General features: G+C 40.7%; 1 protein-coding gene and 1 pseudogene across 1 annotated transcript in view; both read right to left on the reverse strand.

Annotated features, from left to right (window-relative positions):
* The window catches only part of APCS (amyloid P component, serum), a 51,038-nt gene extending 33,025 nt beyond the window's left edge, over positions 1-18,013 (reverse strand). The window contains exon 1 of the mRNA XM_047705526.1: positions 17,854-18,013. The gene's annotated coding sequence lies outside the window, so the exon portion shown is untranslated. The remainder of the gene's footprint in view (positions 1-17,853) is intronic.
* LOC125086297 (putative olfactory receptor 10J6) overlaps positions 1-26,578 on the reverse strand; it is a 126,385-nt pseudogene that overhangs the window by 41,660 nt on the left and 58,147 nt on the right.

The raw sequence follows: 26,578 nt of genomic DNA on the forward strand, positions 1-26,578 counted from the left end.
CTATTGGCTAGTATTTTGGCGAGAATTTTTGCATCTGTGTTCATCAAGGATATTGGTCTGTAGTTCTCTTTTTTGGTGGGATCCTTGTCTGGTTTTGGGATCAAGGTGATGCTGGCCTCATAAAATGAGTTTGGAAGTTTTCCTTCTATTGCTATTTTTTGGAACAGTTTCAGGAGAATAGGAATTAGTTCTTCTTTAAATGTTTGGTAGAATTCCCCCGGGAAGCCGACTGGCCCTGGGCTTTTGTTTGTTTGGAGATTTTTGATGACTGTTTCAATCTCCTTACTGGTTATGGGTCTGTTCAGGCTTTCTATTTCTTCCTGGTTCAGTTGTGGTAGTTTATATGTCTCTAGGAATGCATCCATTTCTTCCAGATTGTCAAATTTGTTGGCATAGAGTTGCTCATAGTATGTTCTTATAATTGTCTGTATTTCTTTGGTGTTCGTTGTGATCTCTCCTCTTTCATTCATGATTTTATTTATTTGGGTCCTCTCTCTTTTCTTTTTGATAAGTCTGGCCAGGGGTTTATCAATCTTATTAATTCTTTCAAAGAACCAGCTCCTAGTTTCGTTGATTTGTTCTATTGTTTTTTTTGGTTTCTATTTCATTGATTTCTGCTCTGATCTTTATGATTTCTCTTCTCCTGCTGGGTTTAGGGTTTCTTTCTTGTTCTTTCTCCAGCTCCTTTAGGTGTAGGGTTAGGTTGTGTACCTGAGACCTTTCTTGTTTCTTGAGAAAGGCTTGTACCGCTATATATTTTCCTCTCAGGACTGCCTTTGTTGTGTCCCACAGATTCTGAACTGTTGTGTTTTCATTATCATTTGTCTCCATAAATTTTTTCAATTCTTCTTTGATTTCCTGGTTGACCCATTCATTCTTTAGAAGGATGCTGTTTAGTCTCCATGTATTTGGGTTCTTTCCAAATTTCCTCTTGTTTTTGAGTTCTAGCTTTAGAGCATTGTGGTCTGAAAATATGCAGGGAATGATCCCAATCTTTTGATACCGGTTGAGACTTGATTTAGGACCAAGAATGTGATCTATTCTGGAGAACGTTCCATGTGCACTAGAGAACAATGTGTATTCTGTTGCTTTGGGATGAAATGTTCTGAATATATCTGTGATGTCCATCTGGTCCAGTGTGTCATTTAAGGCCTTGATTTCCTTGTTGATCTTTGCTTGGATGATCTGTCCATTTCAGTGAGGGGAGTGTTAAAATCCCCTACTATTATTGTATTCTTGTCGATGTGTTTCTTTGATTTTGTTATTAATTGGTTTATATAGTTGGCTGCTCCCACGTTAGGGGCATAGATATTTAAAATTGTTAGATCTTCTTGTTGGACAGTTCCTTTGAGTATGATATAGTGTCCTTCCTCATCTCTTATTATAATCTTTGGCTTAAAATCTAATTGATCTGATATAAGGATTGCCACTCCTGCTTTCTTCTGATGTCCATTAGCATGGTAAATTCTTTTCCACCCCCTCACTTTAAACCTGGAGGTGTCTTCGGGTTTAAGATGAGTTTCTTGTAGGCAACATATAGATGGGTTTTGTTTTATTATCCATTCTGATACCCTGTGTCTTTTGATTGGGGCATTTAGCCCATTAACATTCACAGTAAGTATTGAGAGATATGAATTTAGTGCCATTGTATTGCCTGTAAGGTGACTGTTATTGTATATTGTCTCTGTTTCTTTCTGATCTACTACTTTGAGGGTCTCTCTTTGCTTAGAGGACCCCTTTCAATATTTCCCGTAGAGCTGGTTTGGTATTTGCAAATTCTTTCAGTTTTTGTTTGTCCTGGAAGCTTTTAATCTCTCCGTCTATTTTCAATGATAGCCTAGCTGGATATAGTAGTCTTGGCTGCATGTTTTTCTCATTTAGTACTCTGAATATATCATGCCAGCTCTTTCTGGCCTGCCAGGTCTCTGTGGATAAGTCTGCTGCCAATCTAATATTTTTACCATTGTACGTTACAGACTTCTTTTCCCGGGCTGCTTTCAGGATCTTTTCTTTGTCACTAAGACTTGTCAATTTTACTATTAGGTGACGGGGTGTGGACCTATTCTTATTGATTTTGAGGGGGGTTCTCTGAACCTCCTGGATTTTGATGCTTGTTCCCTTTGCCATATTGGGGAAATTCTCTCCAATAATTCTCTCCAATATACCTTCTGCTCCCCTCTCTGTTTCCTCTTCTTCTGGAATCCCAATTATTCTAATGTTGTTTCGTCTTATGGTGTCACTTATCTCTCGAATTCTCCCCTCGTGGTCCAGTAGCTGTTTGTCCCTCTTTTGCTCAGCTTCTTTATTCTCTGTCATTTGGTCTTCTATATCGCTAATTCTTTCTTCTGCCTCATTTATCCTAGCAGTGAGAGCCTCCATTTTTGATTGCACCTCATTAATAGCTTTTTTGATTTCAACTTGGTTCGATTTTAGTTCTTTTATTTCTCCAGAAAGGGCTTTATATCTCCCGAGAGGGTTGCTTTAATATCTTCCATGCCTTTTTCAAGCCCGGCTAGAACCTTGAGAATCATCATTCTGAACTCTATATCTGACATATTACCAATGTCTGTATTGATTAGGTCCCTAGCCTTTGGTATTGCCTCTTGTTCTTTTTTTTGTTGTGAATTTTTCCGCCTTGTCATTTTGTCCAGATAAGAGTTTATGAAGGAGCAAGTAAAATACTAAAAGGGTGGCAACAACCCCAGGAAAATATGCTTTAGCCAAATCAGAAGAGATCCTGAATTGTGAGGGGGGAGAAAGGGGATAAAAAGGGGTTCAGAAAGAAAGAAAAAAAAAACCTTTAAAAAAAAGAAAGCCGATAAAGAAAAAATATAAAAAGAGGAAAAAATATATATATATTAGATAAACTATTTAAAAAACGTTAAAAAAAAGAAAACGGTAAAAGTTAAAAAAAATTTAGCAGAAGAAGAGAAAAAGAAAAAAAAAATTGAAAAAGAAAAAAAAAATTAAATTAACTGCAAGGCTAAAAAATCATGGGGAGAAAGCCATGAGTTCCGTGCTTTGCTTTCTTCTCCTCTGGAATTCCGCCGTTCTCCTTGGTAGGTGAACTTGGTCCTGGCTGGGTTTCCCGTAGATCTTCTGGGGGAGGGGCCCGTTGTAGTGAATCTCAAGCGTCTTTGCCCCAGGCGGAGTTGCACCGCCCTTACCCGGGGCCGCGCTGAGTCATCCGCTCGGGTTCGCTTTCGGGAGCTTTTGTTCCCTGAGCGCTTTCCGTAGAGTCCGGAGGACGGGAATAAAGATGGCGGCCTCCCGGTCTCCGGCCCGAGGAGCCGAGAGCCCGGAGCCCCACTCCTCAGTGCGCCCTCAGAGAACAGCGCCCAATGTCTCCCGCCACCCTGGCCTCCGGCCGCGCTCCGAGCTGACCGAGCCTGCGACCGGTTCAAGGCAACCCCGAGCTGAGAGTCACTCCTCAGCTCTGTCTCTGCAGCCGGCTTCCCCGTTCTAATACCGGTAAGCTCTGCGACACTCAGACACCCCCGATCCTTCTGCGACCATGCGGGACCTGAGGCCGCGCTTACCCCGCCTGGGCTTCACCCCAGTTAAGCCTCTGGAGCGATGTCCCTCAGCGGAACAGACTTTTAAAAGTCCCGATTTTGTGCTCCGTTGCTCCCCCGCTTGCCGGGAGCCGGCCCCTCCCCCCGCGGTCTATCTTCCCATCGCTTTGGATTCACTTCTCCGCCAGTCCTACCTTGCAGAAAGTGGTTGATTTTCTGTTTCTGGAATTGCTGTTCTTCTTCTCTTCAATCTCCCGTTGGATTTGTAGGTGTTTGCAATCTTTAGATAAGCTATTTAGCTGATCTCCCGCTACCCGAAGTAGTCTCAGCTGCTACTTCTCCGCCATCTTGACTCCTCCCTTTTTTTAGTTTTTTTAATTGTAAATACACATAAGCTTACCATTTTAACCACTTTTTATGTGTACCAGTTAGTGGCATTAAGAACATTTAGTGTTGTGCAACCGTGACCACTGCCCCTTTCTAGGACTTTTTCATCATCCCAAATGAACTCTGTCCCCAGTAAACATGAGCTCTTCCACTTTGCTCTCTTCTGATCCCCAGACAACTCCCGTGTAATTTCTTTGTGAATATGCCTATTCTAGCTACTTTATATACATGGAATCACAGTGCTGGGCTTTCACACCTAACTCCTTTCGTGGACGGTTGTGTTTTCAAGGTACCCATTGCAGCATTTATCGGAATTTCATTTTTAAAATTTTTAATTGAGGTACAGTTGACACACAAGTTACATTAGTTTCAGGTGTAAGAATTCCATTTCTCAAGGTTTAATTACATTCCATCAAATGTATATAACACATCTTATTCACATGGTAGTTCAGTTTTTAATTTTAGGGCCCAACGTACCGTTTTCCATGGTAGCTGTCTCAATGTACGCGTATGCCTGGCATTGCACGAGGGTCTCCCCTGTCTTCACACCATTGACCGCACTTGTCATTTCTTATCTGTTACATCAGCCTGACAGGTGTAAGGCAGTGTCCCATTGTGGTTTGGATTTGCATTTCCCTGATGAGGGATGCTGAGCATCTTTTCAGGTAACTCTTTACACTCTGAAGAACATCTTTGGAAAAATGTCTATCCATCTCCTCTGCCCATTTTTTTGTTTTGCTTTTTTTTTTTTAAGATTGTTTTTGTGCTATTTTGAGTTGTAGGAGTTCTTCATATATCTTGAGTCCTTATATAATCCTTACTGATTATGTGAACTACAGATATTTTCTCCCATTTGGAAGGTTGCCTTTTCATGTTGTTGATGGTTACCTTTGCTATGCAGGAAATTTTTGTTTTTGTTTCTGTTGCTTTCGGTTTTGGAGTCAGACCCGTGTCAAGTGTCTCACCACCTATGTTTTCTAGCAGTTTTATAGCTTCAAGGACCCAAGTGTTTATTTTGAGTTAATTTCTGGATACGGTGTTAAGATGGTGGTCTAGTAGCGTTCTTTTGCATGTGGCTGTTCAGTTTTCCCAGCACCATTTGTTCAAGAGACCAATCCTTCCTCCTTGTAGGTTTTTATCTCCTTTGTCATAAATTGACTATGCATGGGTTTGTTTTGGGGCTCTCTCTTCTGTGGATCTATGTGTCTGTTTTTATGCCAGTACCAAATTGTGTTGATTACTATAGCTTTGTAATACAGTTTGAAATCTGGGAGCATGATGACTACAGATTTGTTCTTTAGATGGCTTTTGCCATTTGGGGTCTTTTTTGGTTTCATACCAATTTTAGGATGTCTGTTCTAGCATAGGGCCTATGCCCTAGCATAGGGCCTAGCATAGGGCCTTTCACATTGTAGAGAAGAAATAAATACAGTTGATTAGATACATGAATGAATAAAATGATTATGTGATAGCAAAATTCTATGACCAGCCCTGAGACTGTCCCCATGCTTTTTGGTTTCATACCAATTTTAGGATGTCTGTTCTATAGTTGTAAAAAGTTCCATTAGAGTTTTGATAGGGATTTCATTGAATTTATATATTGCTTTGGGTAATAGGGGTATTTTAACAGTATTATAATCCATGAACATGGATTATCTTTTCATTTGTGTTTCGTTTTCTTTTATTAGTGTCTTAGAGTTTTCAGTGTATAGGTCTTTTAACTCCTTGGTTAAATTTATTAAGTGTGTTATTTTTTTCTTTTTGATAGTTATAAATGGCATTTAAAAAAACTTTTCTTAGTTTGTCAGTGTATAGGAACAAGCAATTTTTGTATATTGATCTTATACCTAGTAACTTGACTGGATTTGTTTAACAGCATTTGGGCTGTCTTTAGGGTTTTCTCTATATAAAAACATGTCCTTAAAGGCTTTGTTCTTCTTTTCATTGTTTCTCTATCTATAAAGTTTCTTGAGGTAGGCCTAGATCACTATGAACTTCCCTGTTAGAACCACTTTCCAACATCTCATAGATTTTGGAATTTTTTGAAAATTTATTTTATTTAACATTTTTATTATGTTAGTCACCACACAGTACGTCATTAGTTTTTGATGTAATGTTCCATGATTATGTATAATACCCAGTGCTCCATGCAATCTGTGCCCTCCTTAATACCCATGACTGGGCCAACTCTTCCCCCCCATCCCCTCTAAAACCCTCTGTTTCTTGGAGTCCACAGTCTCTCATGGTTTATCTATGAAGAGGGGAGAAGTCAGATTTTAGAATTTTCGTATATCCTTCTTTACTTAAGGTTTTAAAATTTCTCCTTTGATTTGTTGACCTAATAGTTGTTCAATAGCTTGTTGTTTAATTTCCACTTATTTATGATTTTTACAGTTTTTTTTATAATTGATTGCTGGTTTCATACCAATGTGGTTGGAAAAGATGTTTGATATGATTTCAGTCTTAAATTTACTGAGACTCGTTTTGGGGGCTAACACGTTGTCTATCCCATAGAATGTTTCACGTACACTCAAATGTGTATTCCGTTCTTGGATGGAACATTTCATATGCATTTATTAAGTCCATTGGGTCTAATGTGGCATTTGATGCTGACGTTTCCCTATTGATTTTATGTTTGGGCGATCTATCCATTGATGTAAATGGGGTATTAAAATCCCTGCTATCAATATATTGCCATCCATTTCCCTCTTTAGATCTGCTAATACTTCATGTATTTTGGTGTTCTTCTTAGATGTGTATATCTTTACAAATGTTATGTCCTCTTGTTTGACCCCTTTACCATTATGTAATGCTGGATGGGCCTTTCATAGCCCATAGGCTTAATGCAATCTCAGTCAATCCTAAGACTCCAGTTGTATTTTTCCAAATACAAATACTGTATAATTCCAACTGTGATGCTGTTTCTCTGGGCATCTATTTCGTAGAGTCACAAGAAGTAGCTGATACTTGAACCTTTTAATGACAAATAGTAAGTTCATGTGGTGCCACTTAGGATGCACAGCCCTGGAGGTTGTTAGACGACTCTGAAGCACAGACGAAGCCAATCTGTAGCCCTGTGAGCCATTATCTTTACCAAGTTAATGGTTAAAAGTGATCCAGGTCTGTTTCCTCTTTCGAGAACAGCATTGGGTATCCTTTTGGGCCATGTGAAAGGTTCAGGCTCACACTCCAAAGGAGCTAAAAATAGCACTTCCAGGCCAAATCTTTCCCTTGTTTTCATCCCAATTCAGTCTGAAACTAAGCTTTACTGGAGGCTGAAGTAAAATGCTTCAAGCTCAGTGATTTATGCTAAATATACCTGAGTGAATTGTGGATAGAGTGGTGAGGGTAGAATAGTACTGCATGTGCTTTTATCCTGGAAAATTGTTCAATGGGTTGCAGAGGAGGAGTTTTTTCTGGAGCCAGGTTGGCCCCTATAGAGGAATTAAATCCTTCTGCAAATGCAGCAGATAATCCCCCCCCCCCAAAAGACTTTGATGTTCATGATTGCAGCTCTGCCCAATGGGCATTTATCGTATGAGTGTATCTGTTGTTCTCTAGGTCTTTATTGGCCCTAGGACTACCAGAAGAGTGAGAAATTATGATCATTAACTCCAGTCTTTCTCCAGTTGTATTTCTGGGGCCTTGTGCTGTCCAGATCCTTCCATCTTTCTGGTGGATTTTTAATGGCACAGTGTTTTCTCCAGTTGAGATTTTCTTCCTTTGCTCCTGCTGCCAGTGTTTCTGACAGTTATAAAATGCACCCAGGGAAGATTACCAGATGTTTCATTTCAATTAACACCACTAGGTTTGCTAAGAAAAAATATTATGTTGTCGCTTATAGACATTCCCAATGGGAACTAACACTTTAAAAAAAAAAAAGATTTTATTTAGTGAGAGTGTGTGTGTGAGTGGAGGAGGGGCACAGTCAGTGAGAGAATCTCAAGTAGGGTCCTCGCTGAGCATGGACCCCATTGTGGGGCTCAATCCAATGACCCTGAGATCATGACCTTAGCCAAAATTGAGTCAGATGCTCAACTGACTTAGCCAACAAGGCACCCAGGGAATTAACTCTTCTCAAAAAGGTTAATCTCTTCTCTAGCTAGAGTGCTTGGGAAGAAAGGTGCAGCATCAGCTGAAAGTTGGAGAAAAGCCAAAATTTAGAAGCCATTTAGTTGGTTAATTGTTTAATTGGAGGTATTCGTTCCAGTGACAAAACTGTTGGGGTAGGTAGTCCATCTGTGTTGCTCAGCTTTGTATCTCCTGTGCCTAGCATAGGGCCTGTCACATCATAGAGAAGAAATAAATACAAGTTGATTAGATACATGAATGAATAAAATGATTATGTGATAGCAAAATTCTATGACCAGCTCTGAGACTGTCCCCATGCTTTGCAGAGATAAGGGTCTATAAAACAAAAACAGCCTTGACTATTATAAAAAAATCTTGGTCAACACACATTTCCATAAGTCTCCAGTAGGACTACTGTGCAGTGGAGCTGAGTATTTTACTCCTACTGTGACTCTCTGGTATTCTTCATGAGCTATGAGTCAGTAGTAATGAGGACAAAAGGTTTAGTTTAAAACTTAGTCTCAACTAAGCCCTCTCTTTAGAGGAGAGTCTGTTGGAATAATTGGTCAATGTCTCCTATTTCCATCCTCTTCCCTGTGCTTCCCAGGGATTATGACCAGGTGTGAAGAAAGGGAATGTTAGTAGTCCTCAGTTCCTTTTGGTGTTCTTGCTCCTCCCTCTAGGTGGGTCCCCTAGAAGTTTACCGATAAATGCAACTGCCTTCTGAACTCCTCCCAGGGTCCAGGGTGACAAAGATTCTCCTTAAGCAAACTTTAGTCCCATTCCTCTAAGCCCTCTTCTCTAGTAGGCTTTGACTTTGGGCTTCCGTGTCTGTCCTTATCAGACCTACATCACCCAATTTTAGCAAGAATTCTACTAAGTCCATCAGAAAAGAATTCCCCACCCTTTATATCTGATTGCCCTGGCATGCCTTCATTAAGTCATTAACCAGAATTTCCCCCTGGTGTTTCCTGAATTTTCCACCTCCAACCCCCACCTTACTCCTTGGTTATAAATCTTCCCATCTTGTCCATGCTGTATTAGGAACTGAGCCCAATTCTGTACTGAGATCTCTTTCCCCTATTCCAATAATTCTGAGTAAGATCTGTTTTTACTGCTTTGACATCTGTCTGGCACTGTTTTTTGTTTTTTTTTTTTTTCCTGTTTTTTTTTTTTTTTGTTGTTGTTGTTTTTTGTTTTGTTTTGTTCTGTTTTTTTTGTTGACCATCATGGTGCTGTGGCTTGGATAGGTTCAGATTCATTGTTGGACCCCAGGACCTCTCATGCATGCTCCTACCTGTGTACTTTGAATCCTTCTCTTTATTCCTGTCTGTTTGATCAGGGGTCCATTGGTGAGTTGAGCTTCTGAGCCAGCGTTCCAGATGACAGTCCACTGACAGATTTTGATTTTTAAGATTCTGAGTGTCGTCTGGAAGCTGTGTTAAAGGGCCAGTCCTCTTTGTCTGCAAGGTACCTACTGGGATATCTTTCTTACTGGCTCTTTGTTTCAAATAGAGATTCACTCCCTGACTCCTGGGCTTTGTTCTTTGTTTTGAATGGCAATTTACTTTCTGACTCCCTGGGCCAGAGGATTCTTCCTGGCTCTTTGTTTTGGGTGGGAACTTACTTTCTGACTTCCTAGCCTAGAAGATTCTTCCTGGCTCTTTCTCAAGTGAAAATTTGTTTTGACTCCTATGGATAATTTTTTCCCTTGGGTCTTTGTGAGCTCTGTTCAATCTTTTTGGTCTTGCTTCTCCTGTGAGAGCTTCTCAATTGACTGAAGCTCCCTTCTCGAACTTGCTGACTGTATGTCCTGCTAACTGCTTTCTGTGGGCATGGTTTTGCTAAGGATCATATGGTACTTCAGTGTCTTCTTTGAGAAACTGAAGATCTCCCCAACCTGGTTCCCCTAAGACCTCTCCCTTCCCATTGCTTCCGCTCCTTTTATCACCTTCATTTCCTTCAGCTCTTTTGAATCCTTTGATTTGTCCCCCTTTAGCCGCTACCTCCTGCATCTTCTGTCCTTGAACTTTGTGCTCCCTGTCCCTGTGAGGACTCTCAAGGGACTCAGGGACCCCCAAAAGCAGTTGCATGAAGTTGAAAAGGCAGCTGGAAACAGACTGGATGTTTTCTCCCCTCAGACTTTGGAGACTTCCAGACCGTTGTTCTGTGTGCCCTCAGTCTCTTACCTAAAATGTAGTTCAGAGCCTTCATAAGAGGATTTATCAGGGCAAAAGAAAACCTTAATCTCCTCCACAAATGTGGGGGAAAATATTTAACCCTCATATTGAGTCGGTAACCTTAACTTATTCTATCTGTCAAACAATTGGGATGAAAATACAGACTGGAGATGGACCAGTGAGGTTTTTCTATTACTGTATTTGTTTACCTGACTCATGGCCAAAAGTTTAGAAGGAAAAGTAGAAGATGGGTGTCTATGTGTGTGCGTGCGTGTGTGTACATATACCTAAATACATTCTATCCCTGGATGGTATACCAAATTAGGTTATAAAATCCTATAAAGAAGCTCTATTCAAATTAGATTAGAGATAAATGGTTGCTTATATAAATGAAATATTCCCCAAACTTCCAGAAATCAGAAGCTAACCCAAATGTTTTTCTGGTTCATGTGATTTGAGCAAATCTTTGAAGATGAGTGTAATACCATTGATTTAATAAAAACAGCTATGTCTGAGTTATCAGCAATAAGTATCAGTTGGGCATATTTTCATTCTACATGGATTTACTAGTCAAATAAGGGATATTTACTGGCTGTTCAAGATTATAAAAGTTACAAATTCAACCTAAAAACAAATGTACAGGTAAAGATGCAGTAAAAATGAATTACTTGATATTCATTACTTTTTCAAACACAGCAATAGAACAAGTATTTGGCTTTTTTCAGTGTCTTTTTTTAAAAAATTGGTGATACTTCCCTAACACGCACGTATTGTACAAATAGTTAAAGGGGGAAATGAGATCACAGCTATCTTTGTTTACTGGTTATATGTCTCCTAAAAATTGTTTCTAAAATCTTTTTGGTAACTTACAACCTTAGAAATATGCTAAGTTAAGGAGTAATACTTATTAAATATCTTAATCATTTCTAAGAAACTGCTGAGATATTTACTATTGGAGACAAGTTTAAGTTTATATACTGTGGGCTCCTTAATTTTATGTGGTATAGAGAAATGAGACACGGGAGACTATTACGCATTTTTTTTTTTTTTTTGCCACATTGAAAAATGAGGAAGCACGTCCTTGTAAAATTGAGATAGTATAGCTGTAAAATATGCTATAATGTTGGTATGTGACAATTCATGATTGTCCGCTTTGTAGCTTTCTCTGTAAAAAGTTACTAGTGATTAAAGTATTGCAATTAGTATAGGAAAATAAAACTACCCAAAGTAAGGGAAATAACTATTTAGGCAAAGTATACAAGAAAAATAGGGTAGGTCTTTGATGAGTGATATAGGAAAGGTACAGAAAATGTGTTTTCATTAAAGGGAAATGAGGCTAATTTTGTGTTAAGTTAAAGAAACTGGTTCAAAATGAGAAAAAGGAAAAATACAGAGAGAAATCCTGAATATAGCCAGTGCGGAAGGTTTTGTGAAAAGTAATAAGCTGGGGGAGATTGGATGGATTTATCTACAGGTCATAAAGAGTTCAAAGGTATAATGATACGAAACCAGAATTTGGTTTTCCTCTGTTAAAATGACAAAGTTTTCTTGCATTATTGGTCTATTCTTAATAGATTGTAGGAGGTTTTTCTTACTTTTTAATAATCCATGTTGGAAACAAAGATTCTACGTCTTATCAGAATAACTTCCTGTGCTTTATGTTAACCTCATGGTGCATGTTCTTGATTATTTAAGAGAACCAAGTCTTATCACTTTTTAAACAGCTGAGGTTTTTTTACACTTTTGATAATCTTGCCTTCCCCAAATCAAATCCTAAATGAAATCTTCTTGACTTCAAAGTGGCTTGAGCTTTCCCAGAGGCACCTTTGAAAATCTCAAAGGATTTGTTCTCTTACCTTATAAAAAGAGATGTTAAACTAATTTGGTTTATTTGATATGCTGGATGGCTTGGAAAGGCTTTGTCAAATAAGAAAGATACTAGCTTTCCATAGGTTGTATTTGTCTGTGTAAATATTAACATAAGTAGTTCAGAAATTGTATGAAGTTACTAGAATTTGGTCAGTATTCTCTATGCATGGTATGTCCAGTATGTTATCAGCCATAATTCTAGTAATTACCTTAAAATGTCTGCTATAGAAACCAGTTGTTCTTATTGAGTAAATGCTTATCAGGTCTAAACCATGGCTATTTTAAGTCTGCCATCCACAGATGCTTTTATTTTACTCTGATTTGCACTTAGCTGCAGGTCGGAATGGTTGGTCTTCTCAGACCCATGGAAAGGGCTGTGACAGGTGCTCTGGGCTTACAGGCTTCTGATGGCATTGCTTTAATACTCTTGAGACCACACTCCTGGACTAAGGATTTCCAGAACACTAATAGGGGAAACTGATGGGTTCATAAAACTGGTAGCCCAAGGAAGAGCAGAACAAGAATTAATTACAAGGGACTGAATGGACTAATGAAGGGACATTGGTGGGTTTCATTTGGAACCTTGGTAGACTGTTCATGTTCCATTTTCTGGATGTAAGAACTCCCCTTTCTCTTTTCTCCAAAGTTATTTGTAACAATTAGATTATACTTTTGTAAACAAAAATGAAAGCTTTTTTAAAAATAGTTTTTTAAAATCTGGTTTAATAATTATAACATTTCTGCCACATATGCTTCTTTTTTTTTTAATTTCTTTTCAGCGTAACAGAATTCATTGTTTTTGCACCAAACCCAGTGCTCCTTGCAACGCATGCCCTCCACAATACCCACCACCTGGCTCCCCCAACCTCCCACCCCCCGCCCCTTCAAAACCCTCAGGTTGTTTTTCAGAGTCCATAGTCTCTCATGGTTCATCTCCCCCTCCGATTTCCCTCAACTCCCTTCTCCTCTCCATCTCTCCATGTCCTCCGTATTATTTGTTATGCTCCACAAATAAGTGAAACCATATGATAATTGACTCTCTCTGCTTGACTTATTTCACTCAGCGTAATCTCTTCCAATCCCATCCATGTTGCTACAAAAGTTGGGTATTCATCCTTTCTGATGGAGGCATAATACTCCATAGTGTATATGGACCACATCTTCCTTATCCATTCGTCCGTTGAAGGGCATCTTGGTTCTTTCCACAGTTTGGCGACCGTGGCCATTGCTGCTATAAACATTGGGGTACAGATGGCCCTTCTTTTCACTACATCTGTATTTTTGGGGTAAATACCCAATAGTGCAATACAGGGTCATAGGGAAGCTCTGTTTTTAATTTCTTAAGGAATCTCCACACTGTTCTCCAAAGAGGCTGCACCAACTTGCATTCCCATCATTTGATCTCCCTGTTCCCTCCTGAATTTGGAAAACCTTGAGCGTTCTTGTTTTTGTGCCAGCTATTTGCTTAAGTTCAATAAGAATCTGTTCTCCTTGTAACAGGACATAATTGGAGACACTGGTTATATTTAGGCTGGGACTGGAATGTCCTATTTGAAAATGGTACATAGAATCAGATCAGGCCACACAGTGTTAAGGAACTAAGGTTGACTTTATGGAGCTAGTGCTTAGAGTCCTCTGGGAAAAAAATCAACTTGGTATCTGGCTTATTTAATAGTGTTTCCAGCCTTATCAAGTGAGTTAAGGAAGGTCACTTCCCAGCAAGCTCAGCAAGCTTTGGATATTTTGAAGAGAGGAATCTATCCATATCTATAGGTACTGAAGGAGAACTTGGGTGGTGAGTTCTCGGCTTGGGTACCAAGACTTGAGGATTTTGAAAGTCTGAGAGTCCTTGTGAGAAGTTCCCGCAAAGCAAACTCAAAAAGACTTATTCAGTCAATGTCCATTCTTGTTGCATTTACACAAATAATCAGACCAAACCTAATGAAAACAGACTCACTTTATAAGCAGGAAATCCAAAGGGGAGGTAACTATAGAGAAATTTTCTGTTTCAACAGAAAACCATAACCTGCTCTTGTGGGTTTTTAGATTTTAGCTCTGTTCATGGTCTTTGAGGCATCATCTAGAAAATGGATTGGATCCATTTGCCCGTTTTTCCAGCCCTTGCCAAATTCTCAGTTCTTCTAGTTTTCTCCAATATCTGCCTCCAATTCTCCAAACTAATGTTTTCATTTTTTCTTCTACTCTCCTGGTTTGGCTCCCCTGAGAACCAGAGCCTGACCACTGTGATCCTTCTTGGGACCATGTAAGGAAGCCCTATGAGCTGAAACTGGATGTTGCTGTTTCTGCTCTGAGAGATGACCATGCTTGTGATACTGATGTCTGTGCTGTCACTAAAGATCCTCAGACTTCAAACCAGCAAGTCTGTTGGATCATCGTTGCCATCCTTGCCTCAGCACTCATGATGCATCATGCCCAATGGTGCTGTCTTCTCCATTGGTTGCCCACACTTACCAACTGGGTTTCTTCTCTTTTCATAAAAGCTACCCACATTAGATGTAGGACTTGTATCATTCAGCAGATGTTTTCTAGCAAGTCCCTGAAGATGGTCTAGCTGGTCCTTCATGAATAAAAGGCAACTAAACAAGAAATGGCCTCATGTTGTTCAATGGGAAAGAAATGTCTCTGCTCTTCTTGACTAACAGGAGAGAGAGAGGGACTGTGACCCTCTCCTTGACCAGACTTGAGTCAGGCTCTTCTAAGCCCTCTTCTCCACTAGGCTTTGACCTTGGGCTTTTGTCTGTCCTTGTAGAGCCTGCAGTTCACCCAATTTTAGAAAGAATCCTCACCCTCCACCCTTGGTATTTGACCACCCTGGTTTGCCTCCAGGAAGGTTCCTGTCAAGTCTGTTGAACCAGAATCTCCCCTATCTCTGAGGTTTTCTGCATAGTATTTTGTCTTCCCATGACTCCTACCCTGCTCCTTGTTCCTGCTGTATTCAGAATTGAGCCCAATTCTTGATGGAGGTCTCTTTCCCCTATTCCAGTAGTTTCGAAGAAGATCTATTTTCTGCTTTAACTATTAGGCTCTGATTTTTCCTTGAAAAGGGAAACTTCTGTGTCTTGTCTCATTTTGAAACAAAGATCACAAGTTAAGCTAAAGCTCTAGGTCCATTTTCTTAACTAGCTTGAGCCACCAACTTCATTTTGATAGGACAATTCCAGTGATGATGTAGGCAGGCCAGAATGAGTGATCAGGACACACACACACCTGGTATCTTTTGCTTTCTTTTCAGGCCATCTTGTAGGCTCCCCAGGTTGGATCTTAATAGATTTTCCCATGTGAGTGGGAGAGAACTCCTGGGGATCTCACATCCTCTCTGAAATAGGTCAGCAAAGAGGTGTAACACTACAGTTCTCAGAGTTAATGAACTAGTAACAGGGCCTTGATTTCTGGCAAGAGGACTTAGAAGTATGATCTTTGAAGAAGAGTACAAGATATAGGTGAGCATCAATATTATTCACTATAGTCTTATTAGAGGAAACTTTATGTTTGCCCACTAAATTCATCTTACTAGAGCATATTTGCCCTGAAACAATCTGTCATGTGGCTTAGTCCCACAGTGGGGAGGCTGCAGAGGGGAGACAATTTAAAGGAGAAACTAAAACCCATAATATTTGCAAAAATTATTCCAATTACATTTGTTGAACAGGATTATACCTGGGTTTTTTTTAGTATGCAAAATATAAAATTATGGAGATGTATCATAAATGGAAAATACATAGTTAAGTCAGGAGATACTTTTTTCTTTGCTATCAACAAAACACCTGCCTAACTGTCTTGGTCAACTGACCCATTCTCTTACCACTCAGTGGAGTGGCTCATGGGACCTGACTTATGAGAAGCCATGCAGCAGTTTTCCCTTAGCACCTAGGAACTCTTCATAGGCTACAGTGCGTGATCATCGGTTTCCAGAGTCTGTTTTCATTACATTGTGCTGTGCCTTTCATCTGCACTTACAAATGGTCTCTCTGTTTGGTTTCAGCAAGTTTCTTGTTAAAACTCTGGGTTTATCCAGATGTCTTTCTTCATTGGCTTGATTCTGTGCAAATTAGGACGAATGTGTCTTGTGCTGTACTTATCTGGGACTTCCCCTAAGTTGAGTACCGTTTGCTCTTTTCCACTTGGGAAAGGAGTTAACAGATAAAACATACTCTCCTTGAGCACCAACAGCATTGTAGTGTCCCATGTGCTTTAGGGAAAAACAGCAACTACAACAAAACAAGTAATGTATCAGTATTATAATGTATAATATGTATTATGTGCTCATCAGTGGCTGAACATCCTAGAAGCACACAGCCTTTAGTCAGGTAGTCACATCTTGTAAGATCCTGTATTCCATGCTGAGATGTTTACCTTCTATCATAAGGGCCTGGGGATCTTCCAGGGATTTTAAGCAAAGGTACCATGAGTCTTGTAATATTTTTGGATGACCTAAGAACACTGGCAGGATCAACAAGTGTTGGAGAATGTTCCAGGGGTGTAGGACTATGTGGCCCCAGGTAGTCCTGCTCCCATACTTTTCCGGCTTGTGTTTTATTAGATGTGGGGTTGTGCCACAGAAAAGGGAAGGAGCTTTTATTGAGTAGAGCAGCCCCAGACCAGTTAGGCCTTTCTGTTTCTATCAGCTGTGACCAGGAAGCCCAGTGTAGCAGGTCTTCATCTAAGTTCCATAGAAATAGTTGAGTAAGAATAAACTCCATTGAGTTGAAAGTAGAAAAGCTGCTCCTAGTAATCAAGCCCTTTATTATTTTTTTCCTACAACAAATTTGTATTTTTGTTACATCCCAGTGAGTCCCTGTGATTTAAAAAATAGAAAAACTAAAAAATGTGATCCCTAAATAGTGGATAACTTGGGGCCCTGAAAGATGCTGAACAAATGTTAGAGCCTGGAAACTTCTGTTACAAATGAAGCCCTTCAATAGATAAGATCAAAGAAAACAGGAGTTAGCCTTAGGGCATGAAGCCTCATTGTCTTCAGAGTGGGTCTTTCCTGTTGGTGACTTACCGGTCACAGTAACTTTGTCCTGCTGGAGCAGAGCAGCTTCTCTACTTGTAGAGCTCAGTGAACATGTTCTCCTGTGTCTCCTGGCTCAGGGCCTGCCAGTCTGGGATACGGGCTTTGGTGTGGATACCGCAGTATACCGACTGGTTCTCTTTTGAGGATGGTGCAGAGACTGACCTGTACAAATCCCAGGCTCTTTCATGAAGGACGGTCTCTCTTCACACTTTCCTCCATGGGAATCCTACTCCTGCCCCAGGACAGTCTGGGGGTGAGCTTCCCCAGGGGAACCCTTCCTCAGCCATTTTCTCACCAAAGCTTTTGTTGACCTGGAGCTTAGCAGTGCCCGAAGGGGATTCCCACCCAATTGGCACAGGTTGGTGTGTACCAGGATGGGGAACTCCTCATTGACCTTGGAGACCATCTTGTCAACCCTCACCCCCATTGATGATGTTGTACTCTCAATCCCAGTCTTAAAAGATGATCCCCTCATTGCTCTTGCTCTGATGCTGTAGGAGAAGAGGTCATGGGCACTGGAGGGGTCAGCCAAAGCAGGGGGGTTGGGGGAATGCTGCAGACAGTTCTCCATCTGTGTGATCAAGCTCAGTGTAAGTATTCTTAGGAAAACACATTCCTACTCATGTCAGCTACAGGAGGAAAAGGATAAAATAACCTTTACCTAGAACATGAATAGGAAAGAAAATCACAAATTTAGCTTATATAGAGCAACTACTCGTCTTTCCTTCCTGTGGCCTGTCCCTCCAGTCCCCACCTCTCCTGACACACACATATACCCTGATGATCTTCCAACCTGTGTGAGCAAAGGCCCCCAGGAGACTGGCAAGGGCGGGGACCAGAAGCAGCAGCTTGTCCTTGCTCTCGGCCTGGGGCTGTGTTAGCAGCAGAGGGACCGGGGTGAGGGCACAGAGAGCACTGTGGTTGTCCCCCAGCTTCTTAGGTTCATGCTCTTAGACCTCAGGCTCTCCAGGGTTTATATGCAGCTGTGGGGGAAGATGGGGGATGGAGAGCACCAGGGATGTGTGAGGCATTTTTCAGCCTGGCACCAGTGCCCAGGGTCAGAGCTACTGAGGGGAAGAGGGCTGGGCCTGGCCCGGAAACTCCTGGGGGTTATTTATTAGCTATAAGGGACTGCTAGGGTGCCATCCTATGACCTGGTTCTGGGCTGGGAGAGCAGAGGTGGAGTTGAGGGTGACAGGAGGGGTCTAGTCAGCCTATGGGAGTAGGAGTCTTAACCCTCTTCTCTTGGAGCCTCTGCCAGACCTCCTGAACTCTGGCCTTAGTGGGCTGTGTGTGCAAGGCTTTCCTTCCATCTTTCTGTGAAGTAGGCTTCTGTTTGTAGGACATTCTGGGATTCTGCTTTCTGCTGAAGACCCTGAAAATCCTCCCTCTCCCCATCAATTCAAAACATGCCAGTCTTTTGCTGTAGAGATTGAGGCAAATGGTAGACACCACCTCTGAGTTCTGGAGAAGTGTTCCAACTTCTCAGGTGCCTCTCCTCCTTTCCCCTTTATTATGACTTGACCTCCCTCACCTCCTTCAGGGTCCCTCGATGTCAGCATCTGACTGACTGTGTTGCTTTCTCCTGTCTTCAGCAGCTCAGTGAGCTTCAGTATCCCTCTGTGGTGCTGCTGCCTTAGCATTCATTCAGGTGTGTGCTCCCTCCATGAGGTTTTTGTGTGTCCTGTGCAGTGCAGAATGCAGGTTTTTCAGATGAGAGGACTATTCTAATGGGCTGTGGCCAGGGACCTACCATTCTTTGACATTAAACCTCACTTATTGGAGTTGTGATGATTCATCTTGTTCTTTTCTTCAGGTTTCAAGCAAATTTCTTAAAAATGTCCATGTATTCCATTTCCTCAATCCTATTAAACTGCTTTCCATGTTACCGTGATCACGGTCCCTGATCCATCTGCCTTTTTCATTTTGGACGGCGCTTCATCCCCTTCATTTTCCCTCCCAACCTCCTGGGCTGGATTGGCCGGATTCAGTACCACCATCCAGAATCTTGTGTCTCCTATTCGAATCCTCAGTGCTGGTCAGACCCTAAGTGCCACTTCCTGGAAGCAGTCCCCCACACAGTCATTCCTCTGACCACCTGAGTGCGGTTTAGGGTGGGAACTGGGCTTAGTTACCTTATGCTGCTTGAATGAAATGCAGACTCATTGTCCTGGGATCTAGAGCCAACCACGATGCTTTCCCAGGCTACTGGTCTTGTGTTACTCCTTCCGCAAATCCCGTTGCACCCCCAGACTCTACCTGTGGGCATGTGCCGAGTCCCTTCTTCAAATCCTGATTCAATTCCTGTGACTTAAAGTGGCTTTCAGAGAATCTCTGCTTCTCAGACCTCCAGGGGCTAAGTCTATCCCTTACTCTGTCTGCTTCATGGAGTCTCTCCTGACCCCCTGAAAGGAAAGGATGTTTCCATCTTCTGAATGCCACAGTGAGGAAGGGCAGAGATTTTGGAATCAGACAAATGTGGATTCCAAACCCAGTGCTCTTTTTCTAAATGTTGAAAATGTAAGCATTCAAGCTTCGTACATCTACAGTTTCTCCCATGTGAAATGGTAATACAGCCACTCACATTCCTGGGGCGTTAGTGGCTGGTAAATGCACACGGAAGTACTAAGCATGGTGCTTTACCCAGAGTGTTTGAAAATCATTGTTATTATGACATTTTATGGCATTACAGTATTCTGTCTCATTATAGGTATTTGTGTATTCATCCAAACACCTAGACAAAACCTTATAAAAGACTCTATTTTCTTTCCCTGGGTCCGATCCATTACTTAATATCGTGCTTCCTGTATACTAGTAACAGAGTAAATATTTGTTGGATTAAACAAGTGGTGATGAAAACTTGGGTAGAATTTTTAAAAAGTGAAGAGACAAGGGAAAAGAAGGGAAAAATACTTTTGAGTCCAAGCACTTTGCTACACTTCCTCCTATGGATTAAAGACTCTTACCAGAGAATAATGTGAATGCCTAATACTTAGAATTCCTCAGTGTGAATCAAATTACCATGTAGTTTGTGAAAAAGCATCCCAAAGAAACAAAGTTCTTTTCTTCTTTTTCCTTTTCCTTACTGAAAGATTTAGGATTATGACATCAGATGGGACCAGACAAGGAAGACACACTTGGGGGAGAGGATGCCTAAGGATGTGGGGTGACTCAGTATGATGGAGGGGGCAGAGGAGGGGTCAGGAAGGGAGTAGGAGCCGGTTCTGGAGTGGGGAGGGTGGAGCAGAGGAAGAGGTGTGGGCGGGCAGAAAGTGAAGTTGGTTACCTGCAAGGGAATTGATACCCATTATCCTTAATATATTTTCTTATTGTATCTGCTTTCTAAAGGAGAGCTTGATATGGAAGTGGAGAACTTCGGAGTTACCCTGTGGTGTTAGAGAATTTTTGGTTTCGTTGTGAATTCCTTGCCTACTAGACACTGTGTTTCACTAAGAGGAACCAGGGATCCTTGGATAAGTAACGAATTCCAGGTCTGGGCCACGGAAAGTAGAAGATGAATCTGGATTACTGTTTTGTGCCAGAAAGGAAGGAAATGAGCAAATAATAATGGAGACCTGTCAGGAGAACACCAGAGCCAGTGTGAAGGGGATCCCACTGACCACACTGGGAGCAACTTGAGAATTAACATAAATATTGGAAGTAATTATAGCCCATTGAATAAGAGGGTAAACCATAAATCTAAAATGATATAGATGAATACATAAGTGTGAAGAAAAGTATATTTGTATAGTTTCAAACTATGTCTTTGCAAAATACTGATTTAAGAGTGACTTCAAAGTAGAGAACTGTGATTTATGCCATCTTACGCGGTCCAACGGAGCATCGTTAGAAATGGGGTCGTTCCGAATCTGTGCCTCCTGATACCATCTGGTGAAGGATCAAAGTATACGCCATCTTGCCGGAAATGTGACAGGGGTCTTCTCGTGAGAAAAACATTAGACAAAGCGAACTTTAAGGGTCTTCAACAAAATAATTGGCCTGTAACCTTTGGAAGTGTCCAGGTCCTGAGAGACAAGGAGAGATGAAAGAACTCTTCTAGAAAAGAGGAGGTTGGCAGCCCATGCTAGTGAATGTGAAGCTTGAGTCTGCAGTGGATTACTTGGAAAATGTGGTCAGGAACAGTTGGCAAAACGTTGAATAGGATCTGGAAATTAGATGGTAGTGAATCAGAGTTCATTTCTTGATGTGGGTGCTTGTTTGTGGGTGAGTGCCATTGTTTAGGGAAGTACTGGGTGGAGTATTTGAAGGTGGTGAGCCCTCTATTAACAGCCTGCTTTCTGAGGGTTCCAGGTTTTTGTGCTGCACCTTCAAGTTCTCTGTGAATTTGAGGGGGAAGAAAGTGTGAAAAATTTGGACAAAGTGGCACTCTATCTTACCTGGGCTGATGATTGAGCCATGGTCAAGGGGAAAGAAGGATGAGTGATTTGGGTCATGGAAAATGGGAGTGACTAGTACAGATTTTCTAGATAGACCTGCATATTGGGTGATCAGTCACCTTGCAGAGACCACTGGCCTCTTGGAAAGTAATGTTCTTGATCAGGTGGATGGGGAGAGGTAAGCAAAGGATGGGTTTTAATTCCTTTACCTTCTAGAAAAATTATCCTTAGGGATTTGGGGGGAAGCATTTAAAAGATCAGGAACTCTGGGAAAGAATAGGGTACTCTCCAGTTTATGAAGGGGAAGCACTGGGATGGAGGAAGACTGAAATTTGGGTCTTAATTTTTTTCTGCCACTTTGTGTTTAGGTGAGACACCATAGTTCCTGACTCCGTGTCTCTGACATTTTATGGTTATGTAATAGGACTTCCTTGTTAAGGAAATGCTCACTAAAGTATTTAAAGAAGTATTAAAGTATTTAAAGAAGTCTGATGTCTCTAACTTTCAGCTGGTTAAGAGTTAGAGATGATGAAGAAAATGGGGCAAAACAGAAACAACCAGTGAATCTAGGGAAAGAGTATGTAGGAGTTTCTCCCATCAGATTTCCAACTTTTTTCATGAGCTTTAAAGCACATTAAAAATGTCAAAGGAGGGCTGTCTGGGTGGCTCAGTGGGTTAAGCCTCTGCCTTCAGCTCGGGTCATGATCTCAGGGTCCTGGGATCGAGTCCCACATTGGGCTCTCTGCTGGGCAGGGAGCCTGCTTTCTCCTCTCTCTCTCTCTACGTGATCTCGATCTGTCAAATAAATAAAATCTTTAAAAAAAAAGTGTCAAAGGAATGTTGGGGGAGCAGGCATCCATGATTGCACGGCCTCTGTTAGGGCTGGGGGAAGGCTGGGCCAGGAAAGGTAAGTGAAGTGGAGGGGATTTATGGAATGTGCTTCAGGTAGCTCCCAAAGTCAGGGTTATGCAAGACAGCGAGATCAGTGCACAGCTGGGGAAAGACTAGATCAAGAAGTTACTGGGTTTGAAACTGGTTGAACAGGATTTGGGGGCTGTTTAGTTCCTTATTGTGACTTCCATTGAGAAGCTTTGGAGGCTTAAAGACATTTAACACAGTAGATGGAACCAGCACTGTAGTTGATAGGACTTACTTGATCCTTATCTGGGGTGTGTGTGTGTGTGTGTAATGCATGATCCTAGGCTTCTGGAAAATGGTTTTATTGGTATAAAGGGGAGGTAAAAAGTACACTAAAATCTTACCATTCTATAACGTCTATGCAGCTAAGGGAGGAGTAAGCATAGATAAAATGGAAAACTAGGACATTTGCTGAAGCCTCAGAAGATTCTTGAGAGAGAGGGGAAAGGGGCTTGCTCCTGATGAGATGAGTGAACATTAGGCAGATACAGGGAGGTCTGGCTGCCAGGAACATGATCTAGCCATCAGAAAGTCTCCTGCAAGGAATCCAACTACCATACTCAGGCTATGATTTGCCAATATCATTTATCCTGCTGAAATGGAATCTATTAACAAATGAGCATCATTGGGGAATACTGAATTTTACTTAAGCACCCTCTGTCTTGGAAATGTTCTACAGACTAATCCCCTGTCTCCTAAAGATGACAGTCCCTGCACTACACATGCCTGTCTGTGACATCCCCTCACTAAAGTCAAGGAGAGGGAAGGAAACCATTTGAGAAGATGGCTCCAGAAACTACAAAGCACCAACTACTTGGAAAAATAAAGATGTTCCATTTTTAATAAGATCCCTTGATACCTGTCTGGAGTCTAACTCGACTGATTCCCTCGAGATACTTACGAAGTTCTGAGGAAGAGATTCAGGAGAGCAGTTCTAGTCAACAAGGCTTTTCCTTGGAGATTCCTCTCTTGATGGCTGAGTTTATAGGCGTTCCTTCTCTTACAGACTGCCTCAGAGCCAGGAGAGCCAGTGTGCAGGTCATGTGCTGCTTGTTCTAAGCTACAGTCCTGTCTGGAGAGATGTAGGTAATTGTAAGATTGCATAGTCTTGAAAAGGCACCAGGTTTTTTTTTGTTGTTGTTGTTGTTTGTTTGGTTGGTTGGAGATGCTGTCAGATTAGATTTGAGAGACATTGGGGATGCCTATATGTCCCTGAGCAGGCTCTAGTCCCACTTGCTTCTGCATCTACCTTGTGCTGGGATCTGGGGTTCTGGGGTGGAAAAACCACAAAGATAGGCCAGTTAGGCTATGTCCTCAAAGCTCAGCCTTGCAGATTCTTTCCTAGCATACTATGATCAAGTGTTTTTCTTCCACTGCCTTCAGACTTTTTAAAGAGGTCGCTTTATCCATCCCCAGCATCTTAGAGTATTTGTTTCAGGGTCTCTGGAGAAGAGACCATAGGGCTTTGTTTATATCCTGCAAGAGTAATTTACATGTATTATCAATTTTCAGGATATTGGCCTAAACTGCAGTTCTCAAATTCTCTCCCTTCCCCTAACAGGTTCATTGTTAGGGAATAAATAACAGAGAGATTATTTGTTCTAAGTATCAAATTCTGTAGTAGTTTATTTCTTTACAAATGCAATTCTCTTTGCAACTTAGAATTTTTTTTCTCTTTTATTTGGAGTACAATCTTCATGACTAAAACATCGGCTGCACTAACTCTTTATTATGTTAGCCTGTTGTGGTGTTTTTATTTTCCCAAGAAGATGATCTGCAAATACATTTCTGTCTCTCTCGTGTTTCATTGTCCCATTGTTTTCTTCATTGTGTTGACTCCTAAAAAAATATATATTGCTTATCACAGAGCTGATACTAAGGATAATTTTAAGTGATTTGTCCAAAACTACATGGTTGATGTTGAGAGATTCTAGATAAGTTTCCGGATATCCCAAGCCCCGGACAATTCCTGTGTTTCTTACATTCTAATGAGCCCCTGAAGATTTGTGGGCCTAGCCATGACATATTTGCAGAGATAGTCTACTTTGTGACAGAATCATTTTAAAAATGAGCTTTGAGGTATAAAACATTACAGTAGTACCTAATATGATACAATACCATGCTATGCAATATAAATAATGGAACAAAATGTACCGATTTTAAGTATACATTTTGTTGAGTTTTGATGAATTTATATATCTTGTAACTACCACCATAATCAACATTTTCTTTATTCCAAAAAGTTCCCTTGTGTTCTTTCGTGGTCAACTCCCTAACAGTTCTGGCAGACACTGATTGGTTTTCTTGCTCTATAGATTAACTTAGCATTTTCTAGAGTTTCCTATAAATAGGATTGTACTGAATGTCTCTTTTCAGAGTTCTGTGATTCAGAATGTTACGATTCAGCCATGTTTTGTTTGCACTGGTAATCTGTTGCTTTTATTGATTGAATATTTCATTGCAGGGACCTGTTGATTGACCCTAAACATTGGAGTGTCCAGCTTTTGGCTTCCAGCAATGAAGTTGCTAAGGACATTCCATGAACATGTCTGTACACATGTCCACACAGATGTGGACATTGTGTGGACACTTTTTAATTCTTGTGTAAGTACTTAGGAAAATCATTGAGTTGTGAGATTAGTATATATTTACCTTTCTGAAAACTTGCGAAACTGTTGTACTAATTGGTTATACCATTCTGTATCACCAACCACAATGCTTAGGGGTTCCAGTTCCTTTACCTCCTTGCCAATATTCAGTGTTAAAGTTTTGATGTGAGCCATGGGAGTGGGTGTGTAGTGGTAACCTCATTGTTTTATTTTTCATTTCTCTGATGGCTAATGATATGATATTGAACATCTTTAATGTGCTTTTCAACCATTTGTATATCCTTTGTGAAATGTCCAAATATTTTTCCAACTTAAAAAATGTCTTAGCATTGAGTTGTAAGAATTCTGTATATATTCTGAATACAAGCTTATACATATCTCTGGTAAATATTTTCTTCCAATCTGTGGCTTTCCTCATTTTTCTAATATCTTTTGAAGAATGGAAGCTTTAGTTTTTATGAAGTTAAATTTATGGCTTTTCTTATGGTTTTTGCTTTTTGTTTTGTATCTAAGAACTCTTGATTGTTTCAACATTGTGAAGATTTTTCAGTTTTGTCCAGAATTTTTAGTTTTGATTTATCTTTGATTTATTTTGAATGATTTTCTGTGTATTACATGAGGTAAGGTTTGGGGTTTATTTAATTGTTTTTTAATCATATAGATATCCAGTTGCTACAGCATTTGTTGAAAATATCATTGAGATACCTTAGAACTTCATCAAAAATCAATTGACTGTTTATGTGTGACTTATTTTTGGACTGTTTTTGGTCCATTGAGTTGTGTCTAATATGAATACCATGCCACCTTGATTACTGTAGTCTCCAAATGAAATAGTCTAAGTCCTTTGTTCTTTTTTGAAATTGTTTTGGCATTCTTGGTTCTTTGCATTTCCATATAAATTTTGGATTAGGAATTTTTTTTTTAATTATCCCAGTTAGAGGATTTGGGCATCCTAATCTTGTGTTGAATCATTGTGAATCCAGAAATTGGGACAAACTTGAGACCGTGCTTAAGGAAGAATTTCACTGCATGGATTTTTGAATAGCTCTGGACCTAAAACACTGCCTCGGATAGATTGGAATAACGGTGTGGTCACTGAGGATGTTGGAAAAATAGAGATGGAGAGATTTCTTTCTGAATATCAGAAGGGTAGCTGTTTTATTTGTTTTTGAAATCTACAAATAAAGTCCATGGGAAGTTGTAGACTTGGGGGAAAAAGATGGATGGAGAGAGAGATTTGGGAGCAATCCACATGGAAATAGTACCAGAAGAACATTATGGGACAGTGTGGAGAGAAAAGAGAGGCCAAGTATTAAGCATAGAATAGCATTTACAATTACCATGTGGATGAAGTGAGCAGATTCATGGAGGGTTATAACTACCTGAGCACTGAGAAGAGAGAGAGCTCGCATAGTGTCATGGAAACCAAGGTCACAGAAGGTTTCCAGGAGGCAGAATGTTTAGAAATGTCAAAAGAAGAAAAAGCAAAGTCTGACAGTGTTAGCCATGGAGATTCTGGTGACATTTGAGAGAACAGTTTGATGGAAGTGAACATGATGAAGTCAAATTTCAGGGAATTGGGGAGGGTGGGAGA

Source organism: Lutra lutra, chromosome 15 (genome assembly GCF_902655055.1).
Source record: "Lutra lutra chromosome 15, mLutLut1.2, whole genome shotgun sequence".
Taxonomy (NCBI): Eukaryota; Metazoa; Chordata; class Mammalia; order Carnivora; family Mustelidae; genus Lutra; species Lutra lutra.